We start from the raw sequence: 26,492 nt of genomic DNA on the forward strand, positions 1-26,492 counted from the left end.
TTTACATCTACTAGATAGGGGGTGCTGGGATTGCAGTGAGGATACTGGGATTCCTGTATGAATCCTGGGACTCTAGTGCGAATCCGAAAGTGTGTCCTTGGATTCTAGTGTGGTTCCTGGGTTTCTAGTGTGGATCCTGGGATTCCTGTGTGGATATTGGGATTCCAATGTGGATTTCGGTATTTTAGTACGGTTTCCGGTGTGGATACAGGATTTCCAGTGTAGGTTCCGATATTTTAGTGCGGACCCTAGAATTATTGTGTGAATCTTTGGAAATCAGTGTGGACCCTAGAATCCCATTGTGCATTCTGAGATTCCAGTATGGATCTTTGGATTCCAGTATGGATCTTTGGATTCCAGTGTGGATGCTGAGAGAGCAATGTGGATTCTGTTGCTTCAGTCTGGATCCTTGGATTTCAGTGCGGAACCTAGGATTCTAGTATGGACTTTGAGATTCCAGTGTGGTTTGTTGTATTTAAGTTTTGACCCTGGGACTGTAGTGTGGATTATAATGTGGATCTTGGAATTCTAGTGTGGAACCTGAGATTTCAGTGAGGATCTTTAAATTCCAGTGTGGACCTTGGGATTCCAGAGTGAATCTTGTGATTCCATTGTGGATCCTAAGATTAGAGCATGGATCCTTGGTTTCCAAAGTGAATTTTGAAATTGCAGTATGACATTTGGTCGAATGGATATTTAGTCGAAAAGAATTTGATTGTTTTAAAAAACGTACGATATTTGGTTGAAAGTAAAAAAAAAATGGTCGAATATAGATTTTCAGATTATTGAACAGATTTACATTTTGTTGTTACAACAGTGATTGAGTGGTTGAAAACGGGGAGTGCGTATATGGTACTGCTAGAATAACATGATAGGGTTCCGGGTCATTTGGCCGAATGCCATTTGGCCGAATGCCGTTTGGCCGAACGCCATTTGGCCGAAAGGGTCATTTGCAGGGCTGGTAGCAAAAAGTGGTACCGAAAAAAGTTGTTTTAGTGACCAGATTTGAGAAATAAGTGACTAAAAAGTGACTTTCGATTCTCGAAAAAGTGACTAAAAGTGACTTGAAAATCAAACCATAATCAGTTTTATTTCAATTCTATTATACTGTTTTACGATCAATATCCAATATGATAGGGAATATTCAATATGATCTACTGCAGGTAGTATAGGTCTAGTGGAGTATCATATTTGGACATTTTTATTGTACTTCCAAAATTACAAGATATTGCCTAATTTTTTTGCAAACAATCCTTTTTTAGAAAATTTTCATTCTTTTCAAAATTGTATGTCTTTTATATCACCCAAGTATTTTATTTTGCAAATTTCAATAAGAATTTGGAAAATTTGTGAAAACAAATTTTTTATCATTTGGAAATGTACATCCAAACTCGCATAAAAAATACATCTTAAAAACCGCTAAAATTGAATTCAATTTTAACTGTGTAGCTCCCAAAACTTTTCTATGACTTCAAGTCGATAAGAATTTAAGATTCAGTTTAGAAGCATTATAAGCGTATGGATGAAGTTCCGTCAAATGTAATATTCAGAGAAGAATGCTTTCTATTTAGCTTATTATATTCTTCTTTAACGCTTCTACCAAGTAAGGTCAATAGCGTCGGTCATTCAAAGTTGATTTTCTATAATGATAAAAATCAGGTAAAAGGAAAGGTATGGGGTTTAAATGTTGCGCTTTTTTTATTAAATTTAGGGGAGGGATTATTAGAGTATGTTTAAAACTACTAATTGAACTTTAACACTTCACTTTTTGCAAAAAAAAATACTAATTACTAGTGATTTTAGTATTTTATTTATTTTTTTTTGCTGAAAATGAAGTGATAAAGTTCAATTAGTAGTTTTAATGTTAATGTACAAGAGTTTATGTGGACACTTTCAGTGACGAACTGTTCATATTTCGATAAACCAATTCATTTAAGTAACCTGTCCACCGTTGTCATGAGAAAATGCATATCAGAATGAATATATTGTATATTTAAAATAAAAGCATGGAACGAGCTCACCAAATTGATCATCCATCCCTGATTGAGCAGCTGTTTATTCAGCATGTTCATTTCACAAAAGTAAAATATCACTCCGGCGACGCGAAAACCTGAACTCGTTTGCACTCAGAGCGCGTGCAAACAAAAACGAGAAAAAAAAATTCGGCGACGCGACGACACAAAAGCCATAACACAAGCCCTCAAGAGCACAAAACAAGAGAACCAGACAGCGGTTCAAGCTGAAAACCTGATCGATAGATCATTACTCATCAAGCTCTCAGCCCGATCCGCTGTCCGCCTCTCCTGGCCCGTGCTCCTGAAAAGTTGAGGTTTGGTATCGATGCATCTTCACCTTCTGCTTGGGCTTTGATGAAGCACTGCCCAGCAGAACGCGTATTGAATTGACTTGAAAACGAAGTGTTAGATAATGGAAGATAAACGTCTAATTATCCACCACAAGGTACAATAATACTATTAAAAGGAAATACAAGAGCTACTAAAAAAACTAAACACTAATAATAACTTAGATACTATTACAAATTACGTGGAACTCTATGAAAGATTAACTTTATTCCAAGCTTTTTTCACAGGAGAACCATGACCAAAATTCTGATACTGACATGAAATTTATCTGATGGTGACCTTACTTAAAACATAGCTTAAATTAAAAAAAAAAAAGCCGATTCATAATTTTTCTCATGAAAATGTAGCTCAAAATAGTAGAAAAAAGTGACTTTTTAACGAAAAAAGTGACTTTAGTTGAAACGGCTAAAAAAAGAGACTTTAAAGTGACTGGCTTAAAAAAAGTGACCAAGTCACTAAAAAGTGACTCGCTACCAGCCTTGGTCATTTGGCCGAACGCCATTTGGCCGAATGCCGTTTGGCCGAAATTGAAAACCGAAGTGAACTACAGTTAATATGGATTTATAATGAATTTCAAAGAACTTACTCAGCTTTCATAAAAAAGGATACATCATCATTGATATACATAAGCTTTTTAGTGTTAGTTGAAGAAACAGACAGAGCTGAAAGAAGAACATCCTAAATGCAGGCAGTTGTTCAATTCTATGCTAGCGTTAATAGCCACCAGCAGATGTTTTGGCATCGCGTTTGTAGTTAGTTTTTGACAGTAACTAAAACAGTTTAAAATTTATTCGTCCTTCTGCTGGATTGGCTTGCTTCGATCCCTCATAGTCATAGTTCTGACCACGGCATAAAAATTAACAAGGCAGGCTCTTTACTGATGTAAATATAAAGTTTGACTGTGAACATGTGACGTCACTCCTATCGTACCATATACCTTCCGGAGCACTAGATCATTTTTATCGCAAATTTGTTTGAGTTGGATAGGAATGACGTCGTCAAGTAGCTGTCAGTTTTCGGAATATATCACCTTCTTAATATAGTACACCGTGAGTTCTGACATCTACAAGTCTTGGCTTCTTCTTTTCACAACGGAGAAACAGTGTGCTTCTTTGACGTTAGTGTTCACCGTGTCCTTTATTGCTATACTCAAGCAAAGGTGCAGTCTTCAGTTCTCATGTTGTAATCTTAATCTTGGAGGAAAATTGCATCTCATCTAAATTAACCCTTGAGCTAAAAAAATTGTTTTGAATAAAACGTATTATAAGCTTTAATTCCAATAGCTATGAAAAATATTTCTCTCTTGAAAGAACAGCCTATGATCGAAAGAAGGAAAAATCTCTTATGAAAATTTAAACAAGTGCAATGCATATAATCATTTCACCAGTACAACTACACAGAACTGCCGATGATTTGAAAAAGGAAAAATTCCCAATTAAAATATAAGCTTAAATATTGCAGATAAAAATGGAACCAGTATAACTAGAAAGAATAGCCTATGTTTAAAAGGAGGAAAAAATTCTGATGAGATCATTAAAAATACTTGAAACCTTATTACACCGTTGGTAATCCAGTGGCGAATCAATCATTACCTCAGAGTCTTGACGTGAAGTGTAGAGTTCACAACTTCGTCCGGAATTAAAGGATTGATGTTATCATTCCCTTAGAGCTCTTATATTGTGACAAACATGACTTCCCGTCACATCATAAAAATCAACAAATCAATTAGCTTATCAGTTATTGGGTCACACTTGTAAATCCTACACATCGGCGTTGTAGCATTTTGTTTTGTTTTGTTTATGATTCGGCCAAACGGCATTCGGCCAAATGACCCTTTCGGCCAAATGACCCTTTCGGCCAAATGGCATTCGGCCAAATGGCGTTCGGCCAAACGGCATTCGGCCAAACGGCATTCGGCCAAACGGCATTCGGCCAAACGGCATTCGGCCAAATGGCCGGACACCCATGATAGAGTGCAAGAAGTCAGCTCCGTTGTACTTCTGAAAATTCTTGAATGAACTTCAAGCTTTCATTATGCGACGAGCGATATTTTGGGGATCCGGTTAATCAAACTCTCCCACAACAACATTGACTCCTTGCATTTTTGACGTTTCTTGGTGACATTTTTCTCAGTCAGCCTTACGGTGCCATTCAGATGAATCGCGACGAGCAGATCTCATAAGGAAGAAGTCAACTTATGTCACCTCAGTCGACTCATCTCTTCTAACCCGGTACACAGAATGAACTTGACAATCTTGTTCGATGATTTCGATTGATTTTTTTATCAACTTATTACAATTGATGCACCGTCATCGAAGCCACAACAAATGTAATATAGCTGGATGTCACAACAAACTGATTCACCATGAGTAAGATAATAACAATTCGAAAAGATCAAATAGTTCTATGCCCAACTGTTCCATGTCTGTTTCATAAATTCAAAATTATCAAGCCCAAATACCGGGTATTTAGACCTTAAACTCAAAAATATGACAAGCAATCACACTGAAAGCTGTCATTGATTAAAGATCAGCAGTTATGTATAAAGAACGATGACATTTTTAAAGAATAATAAATTGCATTGAGCTTGAAACTTTACTAACTAAAAGTAACAAAAGTATTTGGAATGCATTTTTTCAAAGAATGATGATATTTGAGAAGAATGATAAATTCTGAATATCTTTATGTTCCCAACGTTGTAGTAGCGTAGTTTAAAGAAAATTTATAGCAGCTGAATATTTTGGTTAACGTAGGAAAACTATTTCTATAGCATTTGACACAATTTCCTTTAGAGTTCTACAAAATTTGGTAAAATTAATCGTTCCCTCTTTAAACCCAAAAACGGCTGAAGAATAAACAAATTGACAAGAACAATAAATTCTATACAGACAGATGTAAAATTTTAATCCATAGTGAAAAAATCCAGTTTGGTTCTATACCGTGATGTAACAAAACCCGGACGTGAGCAATATCCGAACACTTTGGTGAAATTTAATTATTTCAATGTAAAATATCCTTCCAAACATAAGAATATTATTCCTACGATTAATGTTAACTACTGTTGATAATAGTAACGTGAATTGTCTTCAAGTTAGCCTTGTAAAACATTGGTAAAAACAAAAATAAATGTTAGCTTCACTCGGACGCGATGATTTGGAAAATTAACGAAAACCGGAGAAATTCTACATAATGCACCATCGCAATTCAATGATTCATAACGCGTTTGTTACGTGCTAATCTTGTGAGATAATGTTCTTAAGTGATTTGTTTGTTTTTTTTTCTACTTGTTGAATTCAATAGTTTCGAAGAAATTAATTAAAATACATATAATTTTGTGCTAAAAGAAGGGTGTCCGGATACTAATACGTGTGGTTTTGAATCCGGATGCAGTGCTTCATCATCAAATTTTACAAGGCTCAACAAGAAATATTACATTATAATTGTGACAAAATGTAGAAAAAAATGTGAAAGTGATATTATTGTGATTTTAAACAATAATAACTGAAAATGAGTGTAAATTATTTGTTATTATTGGAGAGGAATAATGCGCACATCACAGTACCGTATGAAGTCTTAAAAAAACAACCTTTTATGATGTTTCTGGATCGTACAACAGAAGAAAAACATTATTTTTGAAAAATCTATGAATCTATGTATCTTGATATCAAAGTATGTTGAATATTTTTATGTTTTATGTGAAAAACAGCTGTGATTGTTTGAATGTCCGGAATTTGATGCATCGATGTCCAGATTTTGATTCACTTGTCCGGATTTATGGACACGACATAGCGCAGAATGAACACAATTTTTACTGTAATTTCATTAATTTATAGTTATCATTTCAAAGTAAAACATAATAAAATACTGATTATCCTACAGCACATGATCATTTGAATATGGGTATCACCTTAGGTGTCCGGGTATTGATGCAGCACGGTATCAGATGGACAAAATGATTTTCCAATAAACCATTACAAAATAATTTTCCAACCAAATGTCCGGTCGACAAAATATAATTTGAATATGCTTTCCAAAGGCATTCGACCAAACGTTCGTTCGACCAAATGTACTTTCGACCTAATGTCATTCGACGAAATGTCCTAAAGTCGGGACACCAGTGGGGATGTTGAGTTTCCTTGGATTCCGTTGTGGATCCAGTATAGATATTAGATTTCTAGTGTAGATTTTGGGATTTCAGCGTGGATCCTGGGATTCCAGTGAGGATTTTGGTATTCTAGTGAGGATGCTGGCATTCCAGTGGGTAAGATCTAATGGGAATTTTACGATTCCCGTGAGAATCCTGGACTTTAAATGGCAAAAATGTGGCAATCCAGTGAGAGTTATGTTGAATACTACGGAAATAGTGAGTAAATCGTTTGAAAACACATTGGGAAATCTGGAATTCTTGTGAATGTCCTGAGGAAACCATCTGGAAATTCTGAGAGGATCCGGTTGAGTTCGGAGGGAATCCTGTGAGAGTTGTGTGGCAAAAAGATTAGAAGTTTTAGGAAGATCCTGGGAAATTACTTTGGAAATCATGTAAGAATCATGTGAGAATTCTCTGGGAACGAAACCCTATGAAATTGTGTAGAAATACTGCGGAAACTATGAGAATCCCATGGGATTAAGCCGAAGCACAAATCTGGAGAACCAGACAACTATTTGAGCTAAAATTTGATAGTTTGGTTACTCGCTGGTTCTGACCAATCGTTCACATTTCCAGCCTACATAGATTTGTGCTGTTGAATATTTGATGTTTGACTTTTATCTTCACCTTAAAGCTATTTTGAAGCTAACCGTTCTATTTTTGGCAGTTTTCATTTGACAGCGTCCATTCATTACGTAACGCTAAAATGGGATTTTTGACCTCTCCCCCCCCCTCCGCTTTTTGTATGGCAAATTTAAAATGTTTGTATGATCCGTAACGCTTGAGCCTACCCCCCCCCTTCCCCCGTTACGTAATTTGTGAATGCCGCCTTTTCTCGCTGCTTTAATTCAACTATTTTATAGAAGAAAGCAAACAATCTTGGCTTATATTGCTACAATTGTTATTTGAGAAATGTTGTTACACATTGGATGTTGGTTTTACGCAGTTGTCCTTTGTCTTTTTACACAATTTTGACTTTTGGTTGATCTACACATTTATGATGTGTAAGTGTAAGAGAGTTTTCACTTTATTGACATTTTCGTAGAACATTAGGGCTTTTGTCAGTGGGAATGTAACACCAGAAAGTAGAAGAAGTAGTACGATAAAAATTCCCATTCCTTTAATTGGAATGGGAATTTTTATCGCATTACTTCTTCTACTTTCTGGCGCTACGTTCCAACTGCTACATGACGAAAAACAAATAGAATCATGAATCGATGTAATAAGTTAAAAGTGATAAACTATCGAAAATTAAAATAATGAGTTATCATGATATGTCTGGATTTTACTATATGATAAAATAAACCTGCAATGTTGTATAATTTGATAATTCATAGCAGTAATCAAGAGACAGATTTTTGCACCGGATGTTGTTAATACGCATTTTAACGCACGTACCTCGCAGTTTTGTTATCAGACGGGTAAGATCAACGTGCTCACATCACACGATTCTTTGTTTTTCGTGAAAGATTGCCATTTACTGTGGCACGTTTACACAGACAAACTTTCCACAGAAATTCCTCACATAATGATCGGCCGAGCGCAGCCCTCGTTTGTTTTTCGCCACACTCGAAATTCCCGACAGTTATCTGTCAATCGGCACCCGCGGCCAATAATATCGATAGCACGCACTTTACGGACTTTATATCGCCGCGCGGACGATACAATACGACGACGCCAAACTTAACTCGCACACCACTCCAATTCGCACTTTACCTACTTCGACGCCGATGGGGAACCGCAACTAGGAAGGGAACACCCCAAACGACGGGTTCGAATTGTTTCTGGCAATTCTTACGTTCATGTATAGTATTGCACGCGACGAAAATACGCGTCTTCAGGTCGAAACAAATACAGTATTGAACAATACATTTGCAAGTTTTTCGGTTTTCCATACAAAATGATCCGTTGTTTTAGGACTGATTTTAATGAAGCAGTTCTTTAGCAACAATTTGAATTTCAACATTTATTTTTCAGCATTTTTTTCCAATCACGAATTTAAAACTAAACAACGAATTGACCAAAGTGAGATTTTTCACGAAAAATTATGAACGATTTCAATTCAGCCTTGCCTGCAAACTTGTTCATCTTGTCAAAATCTACAACTTTGCTCAAAATATCGTAAAGTTATTGCTTTTGAACTCTAGATTGGAAAAATCAATTAAAGTACATTTTGAAATCAAGTTATGTCTGAAGAGCTGCGAACATATCATTCAAATCGATCCATGAATAACTGAGATCTAACACTCTGCAGTTGACAAAATCGTATGGAAATTCAGAAAAGTTGCAAAGGTATCGTCCAATACTGTATCTCAAAGAAACACTGTGGCCTTTGGGACCGGTCGATTAACTTAATTGTTAATTTTATCCTTCCCCGTTTACCGCGTATGATCCTCTCGGATCGGATTCGAGAATCGAAACTGCAACAAAATACGGTGCGAACTCCAAGTCCAAGTCTACACGCCTTGGGTGAACAACTACCGAGACCGGTTTGACCGACAGAAACCAACAATAGTGTTTGTGTGAGCTGAGCGCACTAGCAAGTGATAAGAAAAATCCCAGAAGCGGCACACTTTTTGCTCCGGCTCTAGCTCTCTAGCGTCATCGACGAGTGTAACGACAACTGCAGAACGATACGACGGACGACAACGACTACGACAAGGGCTAGAAACGACTACAGTCCGAGTAGAACAGCGTTCCACAATACAAATACGGCCAGCCAGCAAGCAGCTTCGCACGGGAGTGACGTCGTAGGTGGATTACCTTTTGGCCAATTATTGGTGAACATGGGCGTATGCAGAGAAGTTCGTTTTGAAAAACATATTGGGTTTGACGAATGATCAATGTTCGAGGAAGTCGACAGAATCCTAATGCGCTGCAGTGGTGAACATGGACGCTTTTTACGAAGGATTGAAAGATGGATGTAATAGTACACTATGAACTCCTGAATTACGATGAGGGTAGTGGTTTGTTGGCGTTGTAGGAGTTAACTAACAATGTTAACCTCTCTTCTAGATCAGCCTAGATAGCTGTGTATAATCGATAACGATTGTTTCAAATAGCAAGAATAATACTATGGATCGCCTGTTCAACAGGTGACCCCTAATTTATGCGTCTTTATGCTCACCGTGAATAGAAGCTTGTGATTAAATAAAAGTGAAGTCATGGATGGCCTTCCGCTTTTTGAAGGTAGAGATAGTAATTCAAGTCTAGTGATATTCTGCAAAATCATGCTGGGGATCGCAAATCCAAATCCCACCAGTCCAGGATAGAACCCAGGGCATAGAGTTTATTCGTACATGCTACACGATATACAGAAGCAAATATTACAAAATGGCCAAAAAAATTTCCAGTTAATAACTGTGCAAATGCTCATTAGAACTCTGAGCTCAGAGAGAGGATCTGCTTCAGTTGGAACGTAAAGCCAGAAAAAAGAAGCAGTAGTTAAAATCACTCATCTCATCATCTGGAGCGGCTCAGATATTAATTTAGGGCGTCAGTTAAATGTGTACGCGTCATTGATGAGCTATTTCATTCAAGCTTTTGAAATACTGGAAAACAACTGATTTTGTACTGATACAGCTGAATAAGTATCCGTATACTTTCTGCATGTAAGCGCATATAGTGACTCTTTCCGAATCAATATCAATAATGGGGATTGAGTTTTATTACTTTGAAATTGTGAGCTGCAAAGTCAAAACAGCTGCCAAAACAAATGACGAACTACTTAGTCGTAGTCTGATGGAATACTTAGGAAGTTAAAATCTTCGAACACTTATATAGACAATTTAAGGAAGCTCCGAAAGTCATCAGAAAAGTGTCCGTCCTCAGCATCACAGCCGCCATGTGAAAATATTTGGCAGCAGAAGTTGTTTACGTTAGACGAGCAATATCCGCGGCTTCGGTTTGACCTACCAGGCTCCCTGCTGAATATTATTTTCGCAATTCTTTCTCCCCCCCCCCCCATTTTACACGCCTAATAATATTCGCATCTTTGTACACTTGATAAAACTCACGATTCTTGCATCTGTGTCGCACACAATTTACCAGTTTCCCACCGAGTATTGACAGTAGCACTTTAACCTTCCAATCGTCGCGTGGTTTTCCACCGTCAGAACCACCGCGCTACTGTTGTGAATGGAAAGCGAGGTTGTACAGCAACGACTGAAGTGTTAAACAACGAAGACTTTCCAGTCTGCCTCTTTCAACGTCCACGCTTCGAACCCGTAGAGAGTCAAAAGTGTTCCAAGTTAAAAAAAATCTTCAACAACTTCAAACACATTCCCATCAAACACTACCTCAGCACCTGTTTCTACCAGCAACCATGTACTTCGATTAATGATCAGACATACCTCCCTATCTCCCTCTTCAGTGACAAAGGCCTCTTCCACTGACCTGCGATCGAATCCAATAAGGTCAATATCGTCTGCAAAGCCAAGGAACATGTGCGACCGTGTGATGATAGTGCCGTTTCTCTGCATGCCAAATCTCCTAATAGCACCCTCCAGTGCAATGTTGAACAGTAAATTCGAAGTGCGTCTCCCTGCTTCAATCCGTCTAAAGCCACAAACGAAGTTCTGTAATTCGAATAATTGATTTCGAACCATCCAGCATAGTACGTATCAGTCTAATTAGTTTCGCCGGGAAATCACGTTCAAACATTATCTGCCACAGCTTCGTAGATAGGGTCCTACAGGCTGTCGACATCTCCAGAAACGCGGATGCTTCCCAACTGCTCGTCGAGCTGCTGGCGGAACTCACGATGCTGCATAACCGCGCCCGAATTTCGGCTACAACGAAATAATGATTCAGTCGATATTAGGACCACGGAAAGTCCTGAAATCCATAACATCTGAGAAATATTGCCCATCAACTAGCACGTGATCTATTTGGAAACAAGCATCGCCACTCGGCATCGCCAGGTGCATTTGCGGATATTCTTGCTTGCGAAGCAGGTACTGCTGATTCCCATCCCTTTAAAAGCAGCGAAGATTACTACCCGCAGGCCGTTATCATTGGTAACGGAATGGAGTCTTCCCGTTCCAATGACGGGTCGGAAGAAGTCTTCTTTCCCGATCTGCACATTCGCTTCGCCGATGACTATCTTGACATTTTGTTTTCGGCACTATCACACCGCTAGCGCATGACGGCTCACTATTGTAGCATGTCCGAAAGAACTTGAAACTATTTAGAACCAGAGCCACAGGTCCAAACTCCTCAAAAATGTTCGATGTAGATAGCGCAACCCTGATTAGGTGGCCTATCGAAGACTCTTCACCAATCAAGAAAGGCATAAGTAGAGCAAACGGATTGATTTAACGGCAACATACCAGGCAACGTATGAAGATTTCTCCCTCCGATGGATCATAAATGATGAAACAATTTGCAGTCTAGAACTAGTCGATAAACTTTCAAGGCTGGAGTTCTTTCTTAGCCGAATGAGCCATGCATGATGATCTAGCTTCCATGGTACGCCTGTAGAGTAGAAAAGTGACGACTGACAAGGCTTGAGTTCCCTCTTGACCATAAATGATTGCAATGAATCAGGCATATACTATGTGAACTTATTTCTGGAAGGAGATTCTTCGTCCGTTTTTGTGTTCGCGTAAGTGTCCCTGCTTACGGTTCGCCAGAGATGCAAATACGCCACAGTTCATATCGAAAAATAATGTCAGTTACGCCGTTATTGTGATACTGTTTTGAATTGTCGAATCGGTACGAATTTAGATACCTTACGGCTTACGCAGAAGACTGCAAGCGGAACATATTTCCGACAAAAGCTTATATGGCTATACCAAGTGAGATTAGTATCACATGTCGATCCAAGGTATTTAAAAGAGTCGGCGGTCTCAATTTGTTGAGGCTTAAGGTGATTATAAAACGAAGCCAAACTTTGAATTTTCAAGAGCACAAGACTGGAGAATCTGTCAACAGTTCGCGCGTTGAAAATCAATTATATTGCTTGCTTGCTGGTGGTGACCAATGGGATAAATTTTCAACGCGGAGCGCTCTTTGGTGCTCAAGTCTTGTGCCCTTGAAAATTTGAGGTGTGGCTTCGTTCTATAATCACCTTAAGAGTTGATGACAAATCATCTGTAACAGTTGGTCCAGAACGGAGTGTTCAGAACACCATATTTTTTGTTTTCAGAACATGCAAAGTAAGCTGGTTTTCATCATCAAAAAAAGCGTCAATTAATTCCAAATCCTGAGACATCAGTTGAATAAGGTCATTTGCGTTAGTGGATTCATACGAAATAGATGTGTTTTAAGCACACAAACAAGGTTTTCCAAGCATGCCAATCTTCGGCAGATCGTTAACATAAATAAAAACCAGAAGGTGTCCTAAATTACTCCCTCCAGGAACTTCTCGAAACGTTATATATTTCTGACCCTACTTTGGTACCGAAAGTACTGGTAATACCGATAATACGTTGGTACCGAAATACCGGTACTGGAAAGCATCGAATACCGGTATTTTCTTTATGAACGAGAATCAAAATGATACCATAACAATAGTCAATAAATTATTCAAAAATTGAATTTTTTCATGAGTTATAAAATTATAACGATTTATTTATTTTATTTTAAGTTTATATTTTGTTAGTGTTATAATTCATGAAAATGAAGAACAAATATCAGCAAATTTATGTTTATTGACGAATTTGAAAAAGTAGCAAATTTTTTGACCAATACTGTATGCTTTATGTTTATTGCCTTAAAAATCTTCCAATACCGCTGTTTTACCGGTGCTACCGGTACTAAAGAGTTACAGTACCGTAGAACCGGTACTCGTCAAAAGGGGTCGGTACTAGGAATCCTATTTTTGAGTGGCGTATCCAGCTTTTTAAATCGCTAATGGCTGCCGCAAGCAGGCTCGCTTTCTGGTAGGGATCGGGCGATTTGACGTTTGGCTTGGGTTATTTCTATAGGCCTCTTCACAAGACGTTTTAAATCAGCTGATCGGGAAGCTCTTTGACAATTCTTCTATGGAGCTTATAGTCCCGTGTTAGCACCGGTCCTCCACCGAAGTAAACAAATTCATAGACGGACCTGTCACATGACAAGGCCTATTGAACGAACCCAAGTCAAATGTCATATCGCTTGATCTCTACCAGAAAGCGAGGCTATTTGTGGCAGTCATTAGCGCTCGAAAAAAGCTGGATATGTCGTATAATAGATAATTATTCTAGTGTTGACAGATCCAAATACATGTCTTGCCTCATTTAATATCGAATACGGGATCTATCCTGGGAAATGAGTTCTCTTTATTACTTCCAATATTTCAGAAGAATCAACAGTAAAACCGCCGTCTTTTTTCAAAGTTATCTAGACCATTTCATCATCGCGTTAGGCATAAACACTTAATTTTATTATGTTTCTATTATTCAATATCGAGATACAAAATATCCAGTTATGGAGAGTTGACATAGTAACTGCTGTCGTTACATTGATCATTTCATTCCGCATCAAAATGATATTGAATAAAGATTTTTATCCAAGTTTTTTAGGTAACCAGATTTATTTTTTCAATTCCTAGATTGAAAAATGAAGCCCCTCCCCATCTCCCTTACATACATCATTGATGTTGTGTCCATCGTAAAGCAAAACAACACCAACTAGTGGACTTTGAGGCGTGGGAAATCAGAAGCGTGTGCTAGGAATGAACTTGCTTTACATCTCCACCAAACCGTTCAGATTCAGAAGATATTCAAAACTGAACGACTTTTCAGGAGTAGCCAGGGGTCGACGACGCCATTGTCGGCCATCACCTCGCGTAGACTGCGAACCACAACTCACGTAGATACCTATGTTTTTCTTGAAACCGATTTTCGCAAACTCAATCTTTGGTAAGCTCCTCCGACGATACTCCCTCGCAGTTTGTTGGACTCGCGCGCGCAAGCGGCTATTCCATCATCGGATAAAATTAAACTTTTCTCCTTCTTGTTCTGCGAGGCGACGGAGGAGGCGAGTATGACGATCACGAATAAAACGACGACGACAGCGAAAACCACGACAATAACAGCAGCGGAGGAGTTTTGTACCTTTCGCCGAGCCGGGCGAATTTCTCCAAAATGAGATACGCAAAGTACTTTGCGCGAAATCGTCACGTCACGTATATTTACTGAGGTGATAAACAGGGTTCCTTTTTTGACTGGAATGAAGCGTAGCCATTGAGGGTGATCGTCGTCGTCGCAGTCGTATGATCGGGTGACTCCGAATTCGACGCGACAGCTTATCAGATATAAATTGCTAGCTTACTGCGGCTGGTGCCGCAAAACTGCTATATAACGATCACATGTACATACACAGTTCGAACGAAACGTGTAAAATTCAGAGACATATAATGCACATAATTAAGGCGTGGAATATCATGGATATTTACATGATATGTCATGTAAACTTCCATTATATGTAATGTGATCCAGCAGGGTCCTGAGTTACTACATGATTTCAGACTTACATTTACATAATGTCATGTTTACATCGCATCAATTAAGTTTACATGACATGTAAAGTTCATTATTTTTAACAGTGTATAAACATATACGTATTAGGAAAGATGCACCAGTATTTGTCACTGTGAATTGTACGTCAGTCAACAAAAATTTCATTAAATCACATTAAAACGTGACGACAAATGAAACTTTTTTTTTTTTTTTTTTTGAAAATATTAGAAAACCATATTTTTTTTTAAATGTTAAATTCTTTTTGTATCTGTCAAAGGATACAAACTCTAGTCGAATTAAATGGTATAGTACTAAATTCAATTTTTTCATCTACTTACAGTAATTTCGTATTCCATTGCCACGTCAAAGCAAGCTTCTAGACAATTTTTCATTCAATTAGGAGGTGCCTCAAGTCGAATTCGTATTTTTGGCTATTTATTACCTTTCAATATTTCTAACTAAGAATAGCAACAATCAAAATACCAGTATTTAAAGGTATTACGAATACTCTACTTTTTCAAAACATTGTATGCCAATCAGAGGTGGTTTTACCAAATTTGAATAACTTTAATTAATAAAAGTACCTGGGAAAAATACATGTTGTAACTGTTTGTGTTCTACGAGATCCTAATGTTGGGTATTTAGCCGTAGTTCTTTTGATTTTTTCTGAAAATTTCTGCATTACATCATTTTTGAATCCAGATAACAGATAAATTACGGAAAATTGTGTTAAGGACGATGCTTCTCATTTTCCGGCATCTAGAGCTGCAGTAGAATAAAGGAATTGATGCCTTGTTAGACGAACAAACATACACGCTTAATCGTGTACGATTCGCACAAAATCGACCTCTTCTGGACCAACCAGGGATGTCAGGTGTTTTTTTTTCAGTCTTCCACCTAAAAAAAATCAATTATAAAGGAAACTTCACTCAGTGATCCAAATAGAGTCCAAATTTTAAGTCAAGAAGCAATTTCAGATTGCATTAATTTGACATTAGGCTGATACAAATATTAATTTTCTTTTATGTCACCCCCCCCCCCTTCAAAAATTCGAAAATTATGAAGGGGAGAAAAAAAAAGATTCATCATTTTTTTGACATCAGTTAGGTTTTTTTAATTTTTAGAGTAAAAACCAGGTAAAATAATGATCCAGATGACGATTGGAAAAAGTTTAACAACTATCGTTAAAAATAAAAATTTGAAAAAATAACTTTTTTTTTATTTTTATTTTTTTGTTCCTTATTTATTTTTATCCCCCCCCCCCTCGTACCTTCCAAGTGGTCTCGGACATAAAAGAAAATTAATATTTGTATCAGCCTTATTGTTGAGTTACGAATTCCTGTATGAAGCTCGGGTGGTCTCATAAAAAGGTAGTGAAGTGGATGATTCCGGTGAAAACCATAACTCGGATTCCTTAAAAAAAAATTAAAAAGAATAAATTGATTTTTTTTTTCATTTGAAAAGGGAAATTTGAAAAAACATTCCAGGAAAAGTTAAGAAGCTGCAAAAAAAATGTCCTCGAGGGACTTTTTTTCTTGAATTGCTGCAAGTTTTTCAGTCATTTCAAAGACGTTTCTCCCTGGATTCCTAAAAAACTATCACAAGTATTCATTAAAGAATTCTTATGGGATTGCCGCAAGGAACTATTTTTAAAATTTCTGTAAGACTTCGTCTAGAAACTCAGAATTATCTCAGGAATTTCTTCACAGCCCTCCTAGAAAATTCTCCACAAATGATTCCACAGGAACATTTTATTTTGATTCAATCAGAAATTCGTATCTGAGATCCCAACTATATCTTCTCTTCTGAGATCCCAACTATGAATTTCTCCACAAAATTCCCCTGTAATGTTTCCATAAATGTAGCTATATCATTATCTACGGATTCATCCAAGATATTGAAATGGAATTATTATTTGTATTCAGAAAAAAAACGTAAACTCCAGGCAATTCATCGAGAAAAATTCTAAATGTTATTCCTCCAATAATTTCTATAGAAGTTACTTCAGGGATTTTTCCAAGAATTACTCCAGGAACGCCTCTAGAAGTCACTCCAGAGATTCTCTCAAACATTGTTTCCATTAGCTAATTATAGCAATGATTTATCATAGAACTTCTCTTCAGTTTTATTGGTAGTTTAATGACATGCACAATTAGATTCAAAAATGATTCCGCTTCCAAAAATTTTTAAACGATGAAATTTATTATGAAAGGGCAATGAAGTTTTCTTTGCTTTCTTTAAGCAATTTCCCTATGAAATCAATACTTTTTTCACAAATATCTTCAAAAAATCCTTGATTTTTTTGCATATAACCAAAATACTCCAGAAGTACATGCAATAGGTAATTGACGGGAAATTTTACATTTCTCTACAATGCATCAACAACCTTTTTTTAATTCAACACTTTTTCCAAACAAACTTCTCTGAACATTTGTCCAGTGTTTATTTTAGGAATATACAGTGGAATGTCTGCTATATTTGCACAAGGATTGCTTTAATCAGTCCTGAAGTATTTAAATATTCAATGTATTTTTTTTTTTTGGAAATTCAATCAGAGTATTCTTTGATGAATCTGAAAAAAAAATCCATATAATTATTTTTAATATACTACAGATATTCTTTGAAGTAGGGTTTCGATATACTTTGTCGCAAGCGCTATATTTCGTCGAAAATATTTCTCTATGACAGAAATTCAAACTTACCTACAATATAGATTAATTTTCCAAATGTAATTTTGTGAATGCTGTTAGGATTGACCAAAAATGCAGCTGGTAACAAAACTACTGTACTTCGGTAAGTAAATTCAGTTAAATTATCCACTTTCACCGAATTCGCGCGGACGAAGACGTACCGAACGTCACATTACGATTAATATTTCTTCCCGCCTCCTGTGTGACTTAATTCACCGGGCACTTATTTATACTATGGAAAATCTACATCTTCACTGAAGGATTTCATTTCAATCGCAAATCGCACGCCGTAAAACTTGTACAATTTACGAAATTTAAGGATATTCTCTCAAGGACCGCATAAAACGAAAAATAAGGGACGGCCTACTGTATATTGATGTGGCCAATAAATTTTAAGGGAAAGCCACATGTATCACCATGCTGTAGGAATGGAGAGCGATGCTCGAAGATCTAAATAATCTAGTTAAGCTTTTATATAACGTTCTATGGTGTATTTTGATCACTCACTATATCACAGTGAGCCGTTAGTTGTGAGACGAAACAAAACTGATTATGAGCGATATGAAAATGGATACGACAAATGTAGGCGACGGTTAGTAATAATTTTATTGAATTATTTCCAATAAACGATCAAGATTTATCAAAATCTTATTCCACAATGCAAAAGCCGTCTAGGGGAAAGAATAGTTTGGCATCGGCTTGTATTAGCATCATTCACAGCAGTGCTGGGAAAATTGCTGGTTTTCACTGATCAAAGTTCAATAAGACGGATATTAGCACATCATTCTATTGTTAGAATTTTTTATTGAATCCTGCGTGTTTTAAGGAATTTATTAGAGGTTCCAGGAGGAACACTTGAAAAAATAAGGGGATCTTCCTGGAGAAACCTTGGACAATTTTAAGGCGAAGTAGGCCGTCATTGAATTTTGTACGCGTCATTAATGTCATTCGCCTTAAAATTGTCCCAGGTTTCTCCAGGAAGATCCCCTTATTTTTTCAAGTGTTCCTCCTGGAACCTCTCCTAAATTCCTAAATTGAAAGTTGTACGCGTCATTGCACATTGGTCCCAAAGCCATATCTAGGAAGACAAAAATGATTGCGCCTAAACCGTCAATTTTAGATATACGGTGTCTTCGGCAAAGTTTCTCCATATTTTTCAGACATTTTTTTTCAGAGATGTGAAATTAGGGTGGCCCACATGGTTTACGAGATCAGCACATAAACTTTTTTGCTGACGCATTTAGGACTACACAATGTTCTACAATGTTCTCCTAAGATTTCGCTTATTGTGATCGATCTTATTTCATTACATATATATTCAATTTTAAATGACTTTACATACAGTTATTTCGATTGTTCCATCTCTTTTTTCGCTTTCTTTACCATATAAAATTCGGTTTATGGTGAATATATCTTAAAGCGTTGATTTTTTATGAATACTTTGTATGAAGCACTTTCAGAACTTTCAATTTTGCACATTTTTGCTGAAGGCACCAAAGAGCTATCTCGAATATTTTTCAAGTTATGGACAATTTTCGGTTAAAAAACATATTATTTTCAAAATTTTGTCAATCTTTTCAAACAAAAAACGTCCTCACAGTTTTTTCACCATGAACAGAGAAAGAGATAATCTTTCTAATGCCGACAAAATATTGAAAATCCGTTGGCGCCTTTCGGAGATATCGGCATTTGAAAACAACCATTTTTTTGAAGAAAATTTCTTATAAGTCTGTAACCATAAGAGATAGAACAGTAGTTTCTTTGGCAAAAAGTTGCGAAATCAAAAAAAGTTCTAAAAGTGCTCGGAACAAAGTTTTTGCGAGAAATTATCGTATGAAAAGTTATCAAGAAAAAACTGATTTTTCAGTACCACTCTAACTTTTTTGTTAAAAAAAATCATAACTCGCGAACCATCAGAGATAGAAATTTGGGTTCTTCGGCAAAGTTGCTCCCAATCGGTTGTTCTAAAACATTGTAGAACATTGTGTAGTCCTAAATGTGTCAGCAAAAAGTTTATGTGCTGATCTCGTAAACCATGAGGGGTACCCTAATTTCACATCTCTGAAAAAATGTCTGAATAATATGGAGAAACTTTGCCGAAGACACCGTATATCTAAAATTGACATTTTAGGCGTAAGCATTTTTGTCTTCCTAGATATGGCTTTGGGACCAATGTGCAATGTGTATTGATAATTGTTGCTAATTCATCTCGTGATTTCGAATCAAAGAAAATCAGTTGGTTTTGCACTGAAACAGCTGAAAAAGTATCAGAATACTGAATGCATGTCAGCGCGTACAGGGATACTTTTTCAAGCCAATATAAACTATCAAGACTGTGTTTTATCACTTTGAAATTGCAAGCAGCAAAGTAATCATTGCTGCTAAAACGAATAACGGGCTACTTAGCCTTAAAAGAAATTTTTCGGATTGTTTTAGAATCAACCCTTGTAGAAATCATAAAAAAAACTAAAAATATTTATTTCGTGTAAGAATCCTTTGATGAAGTCGTAAAAAATCTTGGGGAACCACTTAAAAAGAATTCAAGGGAAATTTTGAAGGAATCTATGGAATAATCCTTGCAAGCATTTCTAGATGAAATTCTCCTGGAATCTCATCATTTAAGAAGATATGAAGCAATGCTTGAAAAATGTCTTAAATGAATACCTGAAGGAATCAAAGGAGTTTTATTCTTAATCTTGGGCATGTAAAATTGTCTTACAAAATTCTGAATTGTCTTTTGCGATATTAAGTTGCTGATGTTTTCAGCTGTTTATTAGTTTCGAAATGTAGATGTAGGTTTATAACAAAGCAAAATGCATTTTTTAGTAATCAGGAAGTCATGTCGGTGTTACATTATTTTCGACGCCAAGCAAACTCAGCACTGCCGGTCTGTTGCCAAATCATTCCATTTTATTTCCGCAAATCTCTCATATAAAGGATCCCTACAATGCAGTCATGTTTGTCATGCAGCCAACAAACCCGATCTTCTTATTTTCAACTTTCTGCTAAACACACAGGATTACTAAATTATGCGAGTCTAACCGTTCAAGACCAGGACATTAGGCAACACTTAGTCGTTACGATTGTGTTGTTCACACATGACCCTCACTTAGTTTTCAACTTCTCTTCATTTATTTATTTATTTCTTCATTCTAAAGCACACTGCAGTCTGTGATAAAAGTTAGCAATCGAATGATGTTTTTCTATATAAAATGCTCAAGTTTGTGACTTTGCATCTCAGCTTCTGGTAGTTCGATTTAGCTGAAATTTGAATGACGAACTACAAGTTACTTGAAGCTTTGTCTGTGATGAATTCATTATATTGTAGTCATTATCTAAAGAGTTTCAGAGAGTTGTTCAAAGACAAAAGTAAGTAATCAAGAGGCTTGTAAATTTATTAAAAAAAAAAAACGAATCAACACAGTAATTGTTTCGTAAAATGAACTATGTATGACAAAAAAAATGCTCTTATGAGTTAAGCATCTTATCATTTTATTGAAGAACATTTACAGATGACTACAAAACTACATAATGAGGATTTTCAATTCATAACTGGATATAGAAGAGACTATCGAGTTAGGGAGGTATCGAGTTATAGAATACAAAACCAGTGCAAATGCGATCAGGGTGACCATCGAGGTAGCTATGAAAACCAACTTTTACTATTATTCTTTAACTCGAGTAAGGGAGAATTGGCTGTATTTAACGAATCCAAATAAATTATGTAATATTGATTGACGACTATGAACAGAGCACTCCAAAACCTTTTCTTAGTGTAGGAAGTCTTACTTAAGAATGCTTAAAATGCAGGAGAACGCAATTTATTTATCGAATGATAGGGTTTATGTGTTTTAGTATGCTTAAAATACGTATACATTTTATATTTTAAACCAGAGGTTATCAGCCTTTTTGGCTGGCGGACCAATTTTTGAAATAAAATTATAGTGCAGAGCACATGTTCTTCATCATCACTTCGTTTGTAATAGGTTTTTTTACACACTTAAATTGATGCCATACTTCCTACGATAATCGTGAAGTACGATATATGTAAAACTTTCATTAATTCTTTTATAAAAAGAATTTATCAATTTGTTTTTTTTTCTAGGTTAAACTATAACAATAAGGCATATAAATGAAACTGTTGTTTCATTTATATGCCTTGTTGTTATAGTTTAACCTTGTTGTATGTTGAAATTTGTTTTATGACAAATGTTCAAAAAACATCACAAAAATCACGTTGTTCAAATTTTCGATTATTATCAAAGTTGCATGTGCCTACGAGGATGAGCATCTCAACAAAACTGTCATACCCTGATAGTTTCAACATATTTTGTCGAGGAAAATTGAAACTATGCAACTTTTTTGGAAAGTTTTTCAAATTATTTTTTTTTTTTTTTCAACTAGAACTGTCACAAGAGGATTTTTTTTATTTCCGTACGGGTTTGGGCCGAAAGGTCTCAGATTTTCATGAAACTTTTTCCACAAGCAGGGCTTATCAATATATGAATAAAAAAAAATTGAGAAAAAATCAGGGTCGCCTATTTTCCCGGAAAACTCAGTTGGATTTGTTTTGTTTTCCCCTGACACTACTTACTTTGAAAAATCATAACTCAAGAACGAAGCATCATAGAAACAAAGTTTTTGTATGAAAATGAAAGCAAATTTTCTCAGGAATAAAAAATAATATTAACTGGAAAGTTTTCCACAAAATTTCCCACCGTTGAGAAAATTCGTAAAGAAAAGCCGGAAAAACTATGCTCCAACTCGTGGAAAATTTTTAAAAAATATTTTTGAGAAGATAATTTTATAAGCTTTAATCGCTGAAATTTTTGAAATGTACTTTTTTTCGTTTTTGAGTTTTGGCCAATTTTGTAAAGAATGTGCAAATGAGCCATTTTGAGCCTTTTCTTTGAAAAATCATAACTCAAGAAAGAAGCATCGTAATTGAGTTATGATTTTTCAAAGTAAGTAGTGTCAGAGGAAAACAAAAAAAAAATCAACTGAGTTTTCCGGGAAAATAGGCGACCCTGAATTTTTCTTATTTTTTTTATTCATATTTTGATGAGCCCTGCCTGTGGAAAAAGTTTCATGAAAATCTGAAACCCTTCGGCCCACTTTGTACGGAAATAAAAAAAATCCCCACACACAAAATGTAAGGAAAAATTTAGAATGTTTTTAACCTTCCAATTACAAAATTTTAGCGCAAAGGCTGAACGTTTTCCAAATGTGTCTGAGGTACATAAAAATTCAATAATTATCGAGATTTTAACACTGTGTTTAAAAGACTCGTAAAAACTGTGTTTCGCGACCCACCCCAACGGCGAAAGCATCATATGGTGAGGATTAATTAGAACCACTTCTGGATTTTCAAGAACATAAATCTAGACAACTTAACAGTGGTTTTAAGTGAAAATTCTATCGATTGATCGCAACCAACGATTTATCGATCGATCAAACTTTCAGAGCGATCGGTTATTTGCTCTTTGAATTTATACTCTTGAAAATCCTAGATATTGCTTGGTTTAGTATAATTAAACGAATATTTTAAAGCAAAAAGTTGAGATATTTCAACACTGTCCCTTCATAAAGGCTGAACTGACATGAAATGATCGATTTCTCTTTATCGATCCTCTTTTTCTCGCTAATAGCTTCACCAAATTGAAGAGATTAGTAATATTTCAAGATGTAGTGATTCTTTATCTTACAGCACAAAAAGTTGTTACGAAAATGAATTAGTTTTCTGCAATAATAAGCCCTTATGAAGAATCAAAGTCAATTTCACAATATTGGTACATTTTTTTAAACTATCGCGGAGCACCTGCTGAGGCCTCCAAGTGCTCCACGGAGCACGATGTAAAAACCGCAGTTTTAAACATTGCTTTAGCAGTCATTCGCGAAGCATATTGATGTTTTCAATTTGAACAAATAGAAAGAAAGGAGAACAAAAATATCGAATCAATATTCTTCTGAGCATTACGTCCTCACCGGGACAGAGCCTGCTTCTCAGCTTAGTGTTCTTATGAGCACTTCCACAGTAAATAACTAAGAGCTTTCTCTCCCAAAGTTGCCATTTTTTGCATTCGTATATCGTTTGGCAGGTACTCTATGTTCAGGGAAGTCAAGGAAATTTTCATTACGAAAAGATCATGGACCGACTGGGAATCGAATCCAGACACCTTCAGCATGGCTTTGCTTTGTAGCCGCGGAATTTAACCATTCGGCTAAGGAAGGCGTAAGATTTCCTCTAGAGGAATGCTCTTGTAAGAATCTTTGGTTGAAATGAAGAACTTGACGGAATAATGTATGCAGGAAATCATGAGAAAACCATTGAGCAAATTTTCGCAACAATACCTGGGGGATTCCATTGAGTGATTTCTTTAGAAAGCTTTAGAAGAATTTCTGCACTAATCACCGGTAAAATAGCTAATTGAATCTCCAGGTGTGTCCCTAAAAATATTTGCTGAAAAAAATCTGGATTCTTGAATTCCTGAATCTATGAAGGAATTACGGGTAAACCAAAGTGGGGAAGTCGTGCAGAAATCTCTGGAACCCTTTGGATTTACACCTGGATTATGTCCAAGTATTCTTTCACAAATGTTTTTAGTAGTTCCATCTTGATGGCTCATGGGTGTTTCCATAAGTTTCCAAGAAATTCTTTGAGAGTATCTCATAGATCCCACACATAAATTTCGTTTATATATCTAGAGTTGTTCCTTGAGGTCTTCTTGCAGTGGAACATGGTGGAATCAAAGTCCTTACTAAGGTTAATTAAACATATTTGTATGTATATATCTAATCAACAAAGCCATAATGAGAAAAAAAAGGTTATATTTACTTACCTTCACCAATCTCTAAAGGAAAATGTTGTCTCCAGCCCAACAGTAGCTGCTTCAAATATGCCGCCAAACTGCCAGCACTGGATATTGTTTTTCTTCGGCTTGCTTGTGTTGAATATAAAAATATTGCACGACACTGACACACGACTCTTGTCTCGCGCAAAAGCAGCTCTAAAAAACCTCCAAGAGCAAAGCAACCAGCGCCGTCGCACACAATCGCAACTTTTTGTGTCACTTTTTTTCGGTTTCCTCTTCGGAAGAGAGATAATGATGGCTTATTTCTTGCTTCTCAAATTCACTGCTTAGCAGAAAAATGCAATAAACACTCACCAATTCCCGCAGAATGTTGTACCTACAGATACAAAGGCCGATATTATCAATCACTCGCAGTAGGTACTTATCTCCGATTTTCCTGCGTCACAGTATCGAGAGATAGAAGGCCAAAAAAACTACACCTATCGCAATTCGATCTTCCGACACTGCTGGGCCACTCTAATTGGGCAACGGGGCGAAGAGAAACCCCCACACACATTCGGCGCTCGCGTGAAGGACGTCTCGTCTCGAATTTTGCGAAAACGCACTCGCGCAGAGAATAAAGAAGCACAAAAAAAATCACTCAACGCTAAGCAAAGACCGACTTATTCCGTAACACGGTCTCGATTCTCGATCTCCGGGAAAACACCTTCGGACAGATAATTTGCAGCACACGGACGAAACGCACCAAAATCAAAATAAAATTCCTTCAACCAAGAACACTCTAGGTAATAGCAGAAGAACGCGCTGCTCTTTAATTTTCGCGACTTCCGCGAGCAGCGAACGGAGATGACTGACTGACGGAACGAACGACTGACTGCGAACTGACAGACAAGGGTCGCGAATCGCGTTGCGCGTACGATTATCCTGCTTTTCCTTTTCGGGACAACAACAACAGGTAGACCAGCGGATGATGTTGTCCTTGTCACACTTGCAGGATCGAACGAATGTCGTGATCGGGAAAATCTTTTGTTATGATTTTCTTGTGATATGCGTGGGTGGGTATGTGCAAGGTGGGTGGGGTGACAGTTGTTTAGTACTAAAATTGAGCGATCGTGTTGTACTAAAAGAGATGACAAGATTTCTATAACTGGTTAGGAATATTTCGGGAAGTGGTGCCAGATCGCTATAGATTGAATCACTGCAAAAATTGTAATTATTTTCTTTATGTGAATCTACACACTAATATTAGAATCCTCGCATAACTTGCACTGAAATGAATTTTATAGTAGAAACTATTGAATCCATGGTAAAATTAAGAACTACACCAACGATTTTGAACCGACTACACTAATCTGTTAAATCTACCAGAACATAGTCAACATCACCAAACAAGAAAATATTTTCGGTTTAATTAACCACAGTTGCAGCATTTATGACTAGAAATATTCTTGATTTGACAAGTTTGGCATTGTACTTTTGACCACACTGTGCTGTAAGGTGAGTGTCACGGATTGAAATACAATGCTATGTAGTCGAGACCTGAGACGAGACTCGCGAAGACGGTCTTCTTTTTCTATGATTGCTGAGTTTTTTTTTTCTAATTCCCCTTTGTGTTTATACCAATTATGCGCAAGCCGTTCAAACCCTCACATGACCCTCTCAGCAAAAAATGATTGAGTTTGCATCACATCGAATCATAAATAGCCGTTTGAGTGAAATTTCATGCCAGCAAACGTAGCAGACATTAGAAATAATTAATCTTCTGCTTAGATGTATCAGCAAATTTTGGAAAAAAAACTGCTCCGCTGACTGAGGTTTTTAATAACAATTTACTTTGAACACAATACTTTCCACTTTTTCAGCCATAAAAACGGTGGGCTGCATTTGACGTTTCGTGAGAGGGGAATCTGGGCTGCATATGACGTTGATATTTTTCCTCTTCACGAGTCTCTCTCAGGTCGAGACTACTATGGACATGGTCACTTTTACTGCACTGGTCAGTGATTTTTACCAGATTATAGTAAACTTAAAAG

The 26,492-nt window shown here is 36.6% G+C and overlaps 1 protein-coding gene across 13 annotated transcripts in view; it reads right to left on the reverse strand.

Moving 5' to 3' along the window:
* LOC110678810 (mitogen-activated protein kinase kinase kinase 7-interacting protein 3 homolog) overlaps positions 1-25,495 on the reverse strand; it is a 92,006-nt gene extending 66,511 nt beyond the window's left edge. For 5 of the 13 annotated variants that reach the window (XM_021852224.1, XM_021852222.1, XM_021852221.1 and 2 more), the window contains exon 1: positions 24,487-25,495. The gene's annotated coding sequence lies outside the window, so the exon portion shown is untranslated. Of the gene's footprint in view, positions 1-7,908; positions 8,346-8,816; positions 9,141-24,486 lie in introns of those variants that run through there. The other 8 variants (XR_002501962.1, XM_021852211.1, XM_021852216.1 and 5 more) reach the window with 7 other exon arrangements.
* Positions 25,496-26,492: the final 997 nt, after the last annotated feature.

This window comes from Aedes aegypti, chromosome 3, assembly GCF_002204515.2.
Source record: "Aedes aegypti strain LVP_AGWG chromosome 3, AaegL5.0 Primary Assembly, whole genome shotgun sequence".
Taxonomy (NCBI): Eukaryota; Metazoa; Arthropoda; class Insecta; order Diptera; family Culicidae; genus Aedes; species Aedes aegypti.